The sequence below is a fragment of the Lepisosteus platostomus genome, chromosome 3, assembly GCF_059453375.1.
Source record: "Lepisosteus platostomus isolate fLepPlt1 chromosome 3, fLepPlt1.hap1, whole genome shotgun sequence".
NCBI lineage: Eukaryota > Metazoa > Chordata > Actinopteri > Semionotiformes > Lepisosteidae > Lepisosteus > Lepisosteus platostomus.
The window spans coordinates 34446630-34460202 of NC_142613.1; the positions used below are offsets into that span (position 1 = coordinate 34446630).

At 37.8% G+C, this 13573-nt stretch overlaps 1 protein-coding gene across 2 annotated transcripts in view; it reads right to left on the reverse strand.

Moving 5' to 3' along the window:
* The window catches only part of LOC148674789 (dihydropyrimidinase-related protein 5), a 60542-nt gene extending 50073 nt beyond the window's left edge, over nucleotides 1-10469 (reverse strand). For both annotated transcript variants that reach the window (XM_088625417.1, XM_088625415.1), the window contains exon 1: nucleotides 10318-10469. The gene's annotated coding sequence lies outside the window, so the exon portion shown is untranslated. The remainder of the gene's footprint in view (nucleotides 1-10317) is intronic.
* Nucleotides 10470-13573: the final 3104 nt, after the last annotated feature.

A 13573-nucleotide genomic window follows, 5' to 3' on the forward strand; every position in this document is an offset into this window, starting at 1 on the left:
CCTGTGGATTGAACCTCTCTCGACACAGTTCTTTCAGTATGCAGATGTACTGTAGGTTCTCCTGCTGTGAAATATTAAATCTCCTTCTGAATATTGACTTGTAAATGTAAAAATTACATTTTTTCACTAATCATTAATTTGTCCGTTTGGTAAACTCTGGACATTTGTTTTTTTCTTATCATTAATATAATGAGATAAGAATCTGAGATTATTTTGAAGATGCAGTGGTTATTGCTACAGTATGTAGGCATTTTGTGCTTACACAAAATGCAGTTGAAGCTGTAAGCAATTTGAAACACAAGATCAATTGGAAGTTCTCCTGAGGTCATTACATAACAAATAATATTAAGGAATCCCTCAGAAGTGACACACTGTATTTAATCTTCATGTTTACTTTTTGCATGAACTCAATTTTCTTTGGGCCTTTTTTGGTTAGAATGAGAGAGACCACATATGAAATCCAGATTCCAAGGAAAAGTCCACATCCTTTACCTATTCAACTTGAGGCACAAAAAATAAAAAGGAAGTTTCCCCATGTTGTAGAATGCTTTTAGTGTAGATTTTCAATATTTTAGCACCACAAGAAAAACTGTAAATACATAATTTAAAGGTTGAACAAATTTACAGTGGTGCGCAAAGAACTGTTTTGCTTGCAGGAAAATCCGGCAAAACAAACACATAACATAGGGTACTCAGACAAACACATAAATGTATAAAGTGAAGCAATTTTGTGTAGAAAACAAAAAACAGAACCTGGCACAATTACATACAATGAATATTTTCATATACTGATATAAAATGTGACATATCTATGTGGATCCTACAATTGCTAGTAGTACATATATTATGGAATACGCAATTCCCACTCTAAGCTGGCAAACCCTGCTGGGAAATAAGTTAAGTCCAGGTTCTCCAGCAATTTTAAATTAATAAATAAATTTTCCAAAAACTGTTCCATTGTCTTTCGTCTATTAGGTGACTTTTTTCCCTCTCATTGCAAAACAAGTCCCCTTATCTTTCCTGCAGCCCATAATTATTATAAACTCTACTACTATATAAAGTGACAGGGAGTTTAAAGTCAAAACAAAATACTTATTTCAAATAGTTAATAAGCAATTAATTACTCGGCTCATTACTATGCAGCTGAAAAGCAGATTGTGTACAAATTGAGTGGGCGTAATGCAGATAAAATGGCCGTCAGAGGACAGTTTCAAATTTACAATGCAGTCTAATCTGTTTGGGACCGAAAACAAGCAAATTATGTAGATTTATTTTGCATATTAAGAATAATACCTTTTACAATCTGGCAGTGTGCGCATCTTTCACAAATACCAGTCATGATATCCTGTTAATGAGCTCATTTCTATTAAATGCAAAGGGTATGTTTGTTGTGGCGGATAACACTTTGTGAACACTAGAGCATTTGCTTTCGGTACTGCCCACACAGACTGATTTTTTTTCTGTTAGCCAGCTGGTTAAGAGTGTGACTAACTATATTTCAACTGCAGAAAAGCTGAGCATAATTCTAATTCTAAACAGATGAGTCTACTCAAATCCCAGAGTTGTAAGTGCATGATGACCAGAAGAACGTGGGAGCTCAAAAAGCTATACATTCCTAATGTATGAGGTTACGATATCTACAGACTAAAATTTTCAACTGATAAAAAAAGATTTCTCTAACTTCAGCTACGAATTGGGGCAGTTCCTTTATTTGCATTCGCAATACCATTAGTAAGGCGGAAACCAAAGTCATTCCTTTCACCATTCCAACAGAATCGCCACCTTAGAATAAATAAGCAACTCCAATAAATGTGTACTATACAGCCATAGCCTCAGGGGTCCACACAATTACCATTGATATTTTGGTTTCCCCATATAGAACATTTGTGATATCACTCACTAGCAGAGGACAGACAGCAGATGACAGTCAGTAGAAAGAAGCCAAAACTACAGAGTGCACATCTTAAATGAATGGAATAATCCCCAGGCCACTGCAATACGCATTTAAATTGCTTTTGACAAATTAAATCTAAAGATGTGAGGCTGAGAAGTACCACTCACTGGAAGTAATAAACAAGAAAAGCCACGAGGCTTTCCGTGAGGACTCTGAATCAACACTTGTGCATGCAATGATCTGTTTTACAGCCACAGAATGCAAAAAAATGTTTTTATATTCATATTTGTCCAATACTGTTAGAGATGCTGCTTTTAAGTCTTTATTCTTTACATAAAGAGATTAAGAAAATGTATTGCCTTCTTGTTTGGAATAAATCAGTAATAAAGTGAAAGTGATGAAAGCACGGCAATACGATTTTCCAGTCTCAAAACTTACATTGACCACTTGAAACAGCACTCATACTGTTATTTTACTATTTCAGAAGTTTTGCATCTATTGGGGGATGAATTTCATTGAGAAGACAGATGGAATTAAGTAAAATACCTGTGTCGTGACATGATTAATAAAAAAGAAGCTTCTGTGTCTCAGAAAGGTCTTGAACTTCCCAGCTCAGAGTGGAGTGGTTACTTTTCATACAAGTCATGTTTATCTTGCTTTCTTGAATTAGTTGCACTCTTTGGTCCACCTTGTCACTTACTGTAAGTCCTTGTTTAATATTGACATATTAATATATTAGTAAGCTCACTTGTAGTATACACACAAGGACATTTGCTACTAATTATTTAACTATTTAATATTAAGCATAGAAAGACAACAGAAGTGTTTCCTTAGGGATTTCATATGAATGAGTGTGGTGCTATATGCCTTAGATACAGTAGCTTTTTATTCGACAGTATAAGATGTTCTATTTTTGAGTACAACAATATGAAGAATTACATGCCTTGAAAGGCTTAACCATTCACATAACATCACCATCCAATTCATTAAAATTCCCCTCTTGCTTGTAAACAATTTTGATTCCAATATATTATAAATTAGACCCCAAACTAGACCAATAGGACATACCGTATACATAATGTTGTAACAGAGACGTTAATGCATTAACCTGCTCATTGTAAATCAAATAATTTATATCAAAGTGCACAGATGCTATAGCAGGCAAAAGACACTGCATTGACTTTTGTGCAAATTTATCGCCTGGTAAGTAGAGACTGGAGATGCAAAAACTAGGTGTGTTTGGTGTTGTTTAATCCCATCTGGGATTTCAGAAGCAATGCAATGGAAATGGAGAGAAAATGGCACCTGCAAATTGGGTTGACTTCATGCTCTGCTTACATTACTACATTCAGACATGAGAAAGGAACTGGAAGCAGAAGAAAAGAAATATGACTGAGGAGGGCTAGGCAAAGACAGGAGGAGACAATACTACAAGAATGATGGCAAAATAAGAGATACTAATTGTAAAATACTGTATTGATTTAGAACACAAACATGGGGTTCTTAGAAAATTTTCCTAGCTGAAAATGAATGAGCTGGAGTGCAAATAATTTTGTTCTTGTGTTTGTAAGTTTTGATCATTTCAAAACCTGATGACCAAACAACTAGATACAATGTGGCCTCTGTTGAGTCCTGCAAAACTGTCAAAAGGATGTGGGTACGAGGGAGCCAAGCAGACGGCAGCTCACATGAAGCAGGAGCACAGAGAATGGTCACACTAAAATAAGCAATTGAGATACACTTTAATGTAAAACTATTCTGGTATAGTTTATAAACTAGTCAAGCTGGGCAAACACCTTGCATGTGTAAATGCCCTCCTCTCCTTTCTGATGTTTAATTTTTGAAGCTGTAGCTTCTGTAGATTATGAGTAATTATAGTAACTGCCTCTCTCTGTTCTCTTTACGCTCTGTATTATCAGATGAACAATTGTCAGCTGAGGTGGATACCCTCAGATTCTTTTAGGCCAAACATTAATTGCTTTGACAGAACAAGCGACAGTTTCACTGTCACTGTCAATGTGGCTCAGTCTTGCCCTGGAGGAGTCTGCAAAGCGCATTTCTCACACACAAAAAAATACTTTCTGCCCTGTACAGCAGGCGATCCGCTGTCAGACTCTCACATAACCTGAACTTTCCTAAAAAAATGAAGTAATTAAATTTCAGGCCTGGAGCAATTAAAAGTAATTATACGTAGGATTTTGAGGCTTGGTGGATTCTAGTTGAAGGCCGCTAGGAGCATGATTTTACCACTAAATACGTAGCACTTACACAACACAAAGCATGTCTTCTACAGCATATGCTGAAAAAAATCAACAACAAATCTAATATATTTTTTATAGTTTTGGAGATTTCTATCAACCTTTAATCAGTGTACACTATATAAAGTCTCAGTATCAGATTCACAGTATAAACTCACAAAACAGATAAGCAAGGGAAACTCCAAACAAGATTTTAAGTTTTTCCACTGCCTTATCACTCAACAAAATCTGTCTCCTTTCTCATGTTTTTTTTGTTATGTTATATGTTCATTTTTACCACTTTAATATGTGCATCTCTCTTAAGTATTTTTGATTTTAAGGCTGCTGTTCTCTTTGCAATTCCTCAAATATTAAATAAACAAATAATGTCATAATTTTCATCAGCTACTTCCTAATGTTTCTAAGTCTTCTTCTTAGTCTTCCAACTGGAGGTTTTCTGTCATATAGGTGAGTCTGCAAAGATGAGAAAATGTAGACAGCTAATACTGTAGCCAGTCTATACAGTGAGACCTGGTCTGCTTCAAACCTTATACCGAAAAACAGAGCTAAAAAATACAACAACAATTTTTATTACACCTAAAATCATCTATAATCTGGAGGATATTTATGGTGTTTTTTGCATTACAGCTTCCAAAACATAAAATCTCACTAAACATGCTGCTGCCCAAATAAAGTATGCTACAGTATGTAATGCTGTGCCATTGTTTTGTATCAAAGAGCAAGTGATTATCAAATTACAGTAAATCACAGAGGCCAGCATGAAGTCATTATGACAACAGCTTGGGTTTTTGCCCAAACTAGTGGCCCTTTCTGCTTGCATACAAAAATTATGAGACAGAAAAAAAGAGAGATTATCTGGTACAGTAGTTCTGAGGAGAGGGAGGACATTTTGAGAGGCCATCCTCTAAATCTCTGAAAACAGAACTACTGGACCGGATGGTAATGTGTCTAGAAATATTAATACAGTAGAATATTGTAACTTCCTCTGTAATAAGTCATTTTTCCCTCACAAACGAGGGACCACAATGCTAAAACCCTAACCTCCAATCAAAACTTGAACTTTGCCCAGCCTTGAATCTTGAAGACTTTCAAGTAGAGGTCTAGAAACAAATTGTAGACTAAACAAGAAAGATAAAAAATACAGATCCACTTTGATTACTACCAATAGAAGTAAGAGTAGTAAGTGGTAAGAGTGAAATTACTACTAGATTAATCGAATATTGGGAATATCCTCTTGCAATTAAGATTTTGATGTGACCCAGTAGAAGGTTTTCCTGCATAAGAACATTTTCAATATAAAACTGTAAAACACAGTCCTGTGCCCTAGACCCACAGTTCCAGTCAGCAGAACAGAAGTGGAAATCTTGTCAGGCTGTGCATTTACTGTATATTGTATAAGGATACTTCTTATTGCTATTCTACCTGTGGAACATGCTTAACCTTTGTAACAGTTCAGAACACTGGTGCCTGCTGGAGAAGATAATAAAAGTCACTTTCTGGCTATTGTAACTTCATATACTGGTCAACAACCTCACCTTAAATTTTGTTATTCTTAAATAACAAAGAAAATGTGTGAAGCACATAACTGGGGCAGGCATTCACTAACACTAGAAACTGGAAGGTTGGTCTTATGCTTTGAGTAGGTGCTGACAGCGATGCTCAGCAAAGCTGGATAGTTATACCACAGCTTTGAAGGTTGTGTAGGACAACTAGACTATTCCACTATAGTCAGGAACACATCTTTTTCATATATCAAGGGTCAGCATTATATTGTGTTTCTCAACATCTTCCAAGAACAGAAATTAAGATTCACAATGATATTAATTATTGTCCAGAGGTCTGAACTCAACTCAAAACCAAACTGGACTCAATCATCCTTGCCAAGTGAAGACAAGTTGAGCAAATTAAGGAAATTACTGCAGGGAAAATGGCTACAGGGAATGGGAATGTGTCCCCTATTTCAAACACTGTTTGCTTTTAATGCCTTGGCAAACAATATTATAGAGGATCAAGTTGCAAAATTTCCACTCAGCCTTATGAGTTCTCCAAACCCGCCCTATGGTTACTGCTTAAATAGTTTCTTTTGTGTTTACTGTGGCATTTGAACTGGAAAAATATGAAAAAAACTTCTGGCACAGTGGCTAAAGCACAAATAACCAAAGTGAAGCATCTTCCAACATATTAGATTGCACAGACATACTTTACTAAAAGAAGGGAGGCTGTAAAATCTGTAGTCTCTATTTCATTGCAGATTATCAATCCGTGTTAGCATTTAACACATGCAAATTATAGAAGAGACCACTTTTCAAAAGTTTCTGCTCCTTTTACACAAAAGCATAGTGTCTATTTTTTCAAATGATTATCTTGCATTACAAGGGAGGGATTCAGAATAATGAATTAATTACTTGAAGTGACTTACTGGAAGGTACAGTAATCTTCATCACTAAAATCAATGTTGAGTGAAAAACTAGAACAAAGCAAAATGTCTAAGGCTGCTGTATCTAAGGCACAGCAGAGAGCTTTTCAGAAAAAAACAACACTTTCACTCACATCATAGAATACAGACAATTTGGATTTAAGAATCCGATTAGATGGGCCTAAGATGGACTTGTAAGTTATTCTTCTGTGATACTAAAGGAAGGTGGTCACTGCTATTAATTTAAGACAATCACAAAGTATAGTAACATGGTTATAATGATGTTCCTGTGTTAACTTCAAACTCTCTACTATGTGGGATAAACCCAAGTCCAGACTGCAATGACGGTGACTCATACTGTAGCTAACTGTTTCAGCTGTATTTTTCAGCCTCACAAACCCTGCTGTCTTACTCATTGACTTCTGAAGCTATTTGCAAACCCAGACTGCATGAGACATGCCCTGTAATAGCAGCACAGCATACAGTAGTTCTGAATATGAAATAACAAATAGAGAAATATTTTATGATTATGATTTATCATTGTGATTGACTTCTTATGATTTACTCTGCATCTTGCTCTGCAACTTAAAACCACTTTTTTCCCCATAATACAAAACATTCTGCATTACATAAAATATTGGAATATTAATCCATACTATGAATCTGTTCTTTACTGTATTTACCAAAAAGATTAAATGTGTGTGTGAACAATACAGTAAATAGTCAAAGGCAGGACACACACTTCTGTAAATCCCTTCCCTGTTTCGATCAATGGCTACCCTGGGGTGTCAATGGAGTTGTAATGCAGGAGCAGAATGGCATAGTGCTTAATAATGAAGGGGAGGATTATTCTTTTACACAGACCAAAAATGAGTTTCTGTTTTACAGTCCTTACATTGTTGCCAAGGGATCCTGTACAGCAGCACAGCAAGGAAATCATTCAACCTGCTGCTACACTTCTGGATCTTTGAAGCATATTACGGTTCAGTAACAAATAAAATGGTACCTCTGAAGTACAGGACTGGTTCTTAAAAGCAAAAAAAGAACAACCATATTTCTTGTCTCATGTTCAAGGTGTTACGTTTTCTAAATTACAAGGGATTTTCAGAACTCAGAAGGCTGTGGTCAAAGTTCTGAATTAGAATCATTATTTCAGTATTTATGTTAGATCCAGGAGCACAGAAAAAAAATCATTCCTGTCCCTAGTGTGCTGTACATAACGGTTTCCCTTCTTTTAAACATAAAGAGTCCTGTCTGAGGTTTATGCTGCAAAATAGGAACACATTCAATAGAATGAAAAGCTATCAGAAATCAGTATGTAATGGAAGATTCACTTAGAAAAAGTGTGCAAGAAAGGATAAAACTATTGGGATTAAAGGATTCTGTATTAAAGAACATTTTGAAGATTACAAATAATTTCAAAAACCTACAACAGAAAAAGTCTGAATGAGAGCAACTCTATGAAAATCAAGATATAAAAATATACAGTGATTAACATTAAATTCAAAGAGTTGTGGGGGTCTGGAACAAGCTAATCAGCCAAATTCTCAATGCTAACCCCCAGGCTTCTTTCAAAAAACAAATGGACGTCATTCTCAAATCACTTAGTTACTAACAGCCAGATGAGGCAGATGGGCCAAGTGACCTTTCTCATTTACTTTGTCACTAGTACTAGTCCTTGATCAGTGAATCCCCTGCCAAAACACTCTTAACATACTAAACTACATTATCCCCCAAGATACATCATTCATAAGGTCATGAAAGGCTGCTACAACACACAGTGTGCAGCCAAGTGTTCCTGGAAGGCAAACAGACAGTCATTAGCCTAGAGCTGCAAAAAGGGTGTGACTGTTGACAGAGACACATCCCTTAAATCATGTCTGCGTTGCTCAGTGTTGCTCTTTCACTCACCATCCTTAACCAAGCGGCTTGATGAACACACTTCACTTGAGCAAATGTGCTTATGCACATCCCTATTCTTTTTATCATAACGAAGATAAGGAGAAACTAAAGCAGCTGTCTGAGATCAGGCCCCAGCAATACGGTACCAGAAGGGAGTCAAATAAGCGCCCCCCCCCATTAGCGTATCGTCACAGAGAGCAGCACCCTTCTATTTGCACTTTGGGGTTCTCAGTTCAGGGCTGATTTAGCAATGAGAAAATACATTGTTAATTGAAACAGGCTCTCAAGAATTCCACTGAAAGCGTCATTAGCGTCTCTGCTTAGAGGACTTGTGTACTGTAGATACTGGCCCAAGCACCGGAATCCTTAATCCAGGCAAAATTTCCAATTAGATACCAGAACCAGCCTTGCAAAAACAATGAATGCAAAAACAAATCTCTTTGTGTGTGCGTAGAGTACAATGCTTCTTTTTTGGTCTGATGCCATGAATAAATCATTAGGGATAGAACGGCAGGTCCTTGTTGTGTGATAAATAGTCACAATGATTAAAAAAAAAACTGAGACACTCTTGCTCGTCTGCTCTTATTGAATTGCTTTGTTTGTCCTTATTGCCACATTCGAAACACTAGTGAGAATCAGAAAATGATTGTTGGAACGTAACCAAAAATCATCCCTCCAGAGGCAAAGTTTTCCTTTCTTCTGAGAGGGCACACCCCATATTTGGCAAAAAAGAAACTCGGAAAGAAAAATAAAACCATTATAAACAGTGCTATTTTTGTTGCATTTAAACGTTAAGGTATCAAAACGATTATTCAACAAAGAGTACATAAAATAACAACATAAACATGCAAATTGATTTTATGTATCATTTTGTTTCCTGTGCTTCATTAAACATGCACTTGTGGTACTCCATTAAAACAGCAATAACAGCATATATGAGAAAAAGGCTAGAAGCCGGTGCATTAATTACTGCACAATTGCTATGCCTAATACTACTGTAGTATAGGTTAGCGATGGGGTCTGTTATCCCTCGCGGCTCTACACAATGCAACCAACAATGAAACACAACCCTCTTTTTTGGCTTGCGTACCAAAGACAGGTCTGTCCTGCTCCATGTAATACTATCACACTCGGAAACCGATACTCCAATCTGCTAGCAAATACAAACGAAGCTGATATTTTGTATTCTATCATAATAACTATTAGCTATTTTAACAGTTTCATGACATTATAAATTAATCTAGAACCTAAAACATAAAACCTTCAGAGCCATGTTCAAGACCCGCTCCATTCCCCAGCCTACACAAAGACACCGAGCTCTAATTGTGACCAAAGACACCTCCTGCAGATTTATAACCGTTTGCTGAAGTGACACAAGATGCACAGTTAATACATTTTATTGTGCGAAAAAAGATAAATGCGTGAATAAACGCGTGGGTAAAGTACGTAAATAATAAAAAAAAATCAACCCATACATATTTTTATCATGCTGCACTTAACGCATCCACCCAATGCAGGTGACACTTACAATGGTGGACATTTATGTGCTGCTCTTAATAGAATTATAATGGCACTGCGAGATTAAAAACCTACACGAGGAAGTATTGGTAGAAAAATACGACACGGGCTAAAACCAAACTACCATTAACTTAAACAGCGTCTCATTCAGTGAAACAACCTCCTTAATCCAGTAGACACTGTATCAAGTGTGTAACACGCAGAGTACAGGTACAGTATATTTACTGTTCCTTCCAGCATTTCAAATGCACTACAAAGATTACATTTCCTAGAACTCACTCATTGCACACGGTAACCTACAGCTAATGGTACTGAGAGAATGAACATACCTTGGTTTTCTTATTTCCAAAGGTTTTTCTTTCACAGCGTAGAAAACGAAGACACCAGCCCCCTCCTTTCTGTGCAAGCCGATGACAGCTGGCACTTCACTGGGTTGCAGATGCTGCACTTGGCGGAGGAGCCCTCTCACAGCATCTTGAGAAAGACGAGACCGGGTGACAGAACTGTATACCAATCAAAGAGAGCCTCTCTCAAACCAGTCGCTCTGACTGACCAATACACTCGCAGACGAGGCGTGCCTACACGAGTGGGTTGGAACCATTCTGAAGCCCCTGGGGATTTTGTGGGAGTGCTAGCATTAGAAATGTTTTGCTTGGTCCAAATAAGTGATACACAGGGAGAAAACGTACCCCCCATGAGCCAGATAATCTAAAGAAAACGTTTCAAGTGCCTACTGTATGGTTATAGTGTAAAGTGGCATTGAAAGAAAGAATAGTTAGATTTAATAAACAGTAATGGTTAGTCTTCGCGCAGAGAAATAATTCTTGATACTTTTTCTGATATTTTATATAGCTTTTGCGTTTTAGAATGGAAATGATAGAAGACAGACGTTTAAACATATTGTGTAATCCATTTACTCTCCAAAAATTGTTAACCTACAACCAGGTAATTGTGACACATCACACACATTTCCAGGCCAGATCAGGGAGAATTAATGGAAATTCATTAATTTATTGAACACTTATTGTTCACCTTAACTAGTTCATGTACTGAACAGTATATAGGATATACTGTAGATTTCACTAACAAATCTGAATTGCTTGCAGAAAAATAAGGTTTAAAACAGAGGCTTCAAACTGAATTCCAGAAATGTGTTGTGTCTACTGGTTTCTGTTCCAACCAAAGAAGTCAATTAATTAAAAAATAATAATTCCTAACACTTATATAGCACTTTTCTGGACACTCCACTCATAGCGCTTTACAGTAAGGAGGACTCCCCTCCACCACAACTAATGTGCAGCACCTACTTGGATGATGAGACGGCAGCCATAGTACAGTACGCCAGTACCCTCCCCACACACCAGCTATCAGTGGGGAGGAGAACAGAGTGATTAAGCCAATTCATAGATGGGGATTATTAGGAGGGCATGCTGGGTAAAGGCCAACGGGAAATTTGGCCAGGATGCCTTGGTAATTCCCCTACTCTTTACGAGAATTTTTATCTTAAGGTCTTGTACTAGTGATTCTACAAGACATTCACTTCATTAAAGGTCTAGTTACCTAAATAAATCACCTCAGAGCCTGGTTGGAAGTATTACAATTATGCCGCTAACTGAATAATCAAAGTAGTACAGTATGTACAATTAATTAAGAATGAGTGAAACAAAAACAAGATGACACTCAGACCTCCAGGAGCTTGAGATCCCAGGGTTAAGGATTATCTTATGTGGTTCATACTGTACATAATATACAAGGCCAAAATTTAAGTCTTTCAACCATGAGGATTGACCCTGGGGAAATTTACACAGAAACTTGTAGGATATTAATATAATGTTGCCGTCGAGTTCTGGTATTTCAGCTGCCAATCAGAAGAATGGCTTTTCCTTCATAGCTGTCATTGAGAGGAATTCAGATATATCTTTCCTGACATGACTTACACCATTAAAAACAATTTAAATTAACTATGAAGAGCGTGAAAGGGCTGGTTACTTAACTCAGGCACTATTCATCTGTTACTGGGGCTCTTTCTTCGTCAGCGTGCTGCTCACCTGTGTCTGGAAGAAATGCTAGCCCCGGTGTGTCTAGACTGCAGCTGTTGGTGCACCTGCTCACCACAGACTTAGGGAACCTTACTGCATTTCAGAAGTACATGACAATAGTTGATTATTATTCTATTTGCAAGCCAGCCAAAAAAGGAAGTTTTCCTTCCATTGTCAATAATTAAGGTGTTCACTTACAATGCATGCTGAGAGCAATGGTCAAACATTGTGAGGTCAAGCCTAGAAGATGTGTACAGTTCAATTCGGGCCAGTATTTGATTTCTGTGTGGACAGAGTGTGACACACCCACAGTTTCGGGGGGCCATAGCAAGTGATGTTTTACTGTATAAAGGCAGGTCCAGCAAACAGACAAGGTTCAAATCCAGTCTTCCAAATTCCTAGAAACTCACAACTGGGGATCTGAGACTATGCTCTAAACTAAGCCTCTGAGACATTTCTACAACACTCTTCTGAGTTACTCATACAGTAGTTGCACAGCTCAGCAGTTGCTTGGTTGGTAGCTTTCAGTCTACCCCTGAGGGGTTTGCACACAGAGGCTCTCCCCTCTGCCAATAGACAGCAGAAATCAAGAAGCGTTTAAACTGTCACCAGACAAATTGTCTTCAAGCAACTGAAAGCAGCAACACACTCCCCACAGCTTACTGGGTAATACGGCTCAAACAGTGATTTCTAATTACTCTGGAACGTCTGCCCTCTTACAAGACCCACATATTGCCTCCTCCAACAGCAGTGAATTTCACAACGTCAAAGTACCAGCCGACTACATATAAGAATCCAACACTTTGGGTGTCCCGATTAGTTACGTCACTATAACAGTTTAGCCAGCAGCTACTGTAAATCACCCTGGAACTCTCAACTGGCAGCCCACTGATCTGAAGCAGCTGTGAACTTTGCCAGTACCTGGATGGGAGACCTCCTGGTAAAACTAACACTGCTCAAAGAGGTGCACAGTAAGTGGGACCAGTAGGGAGCACTCACCCTGCAGTCTGTGTGTGCCCTAATGGCCCAGTATAGTAATAGGGACCCTAAATACTGTCTTTTGGTGAGATGTAAAACCAAGGTCCTGATAAACCATGTAAAACTGTGGTCAATAAAAATCTCAGGGCATTTCTTGAAAAGGGTAGGGGTGTCCTGGCCAAATATCCTCCTGGCTTCATTAGCTTCAATAGCTGATGTGTGGTGAGTGTACTGGCGCACTTTGGCTGCTGTCGCATCCTCCAGGTGTGTGGTTCACATTAGTTGTGGTGGTGGGGAGTCCAGAAAACCGCTACTATATGTTCTGTAAGTATAAGTAACTATTATGATGAATTATTAGTTTCATGTCTGTATAAAACCTGTTGTATTGTTTCCATCAAAATTATCACAGTCATGCTCTACAGTGACATGCACAGCTTGTTACCACCATCACTCAGACTTGTGGAGACCTTGTGAGTTAATTGGTATGGTGGCATGGCCTTCCGAATCATCCAGTGGTGATGGGTTCTACTGTGGCTAGAAACCTGTCTTACCAGAGTGGAATCTAACA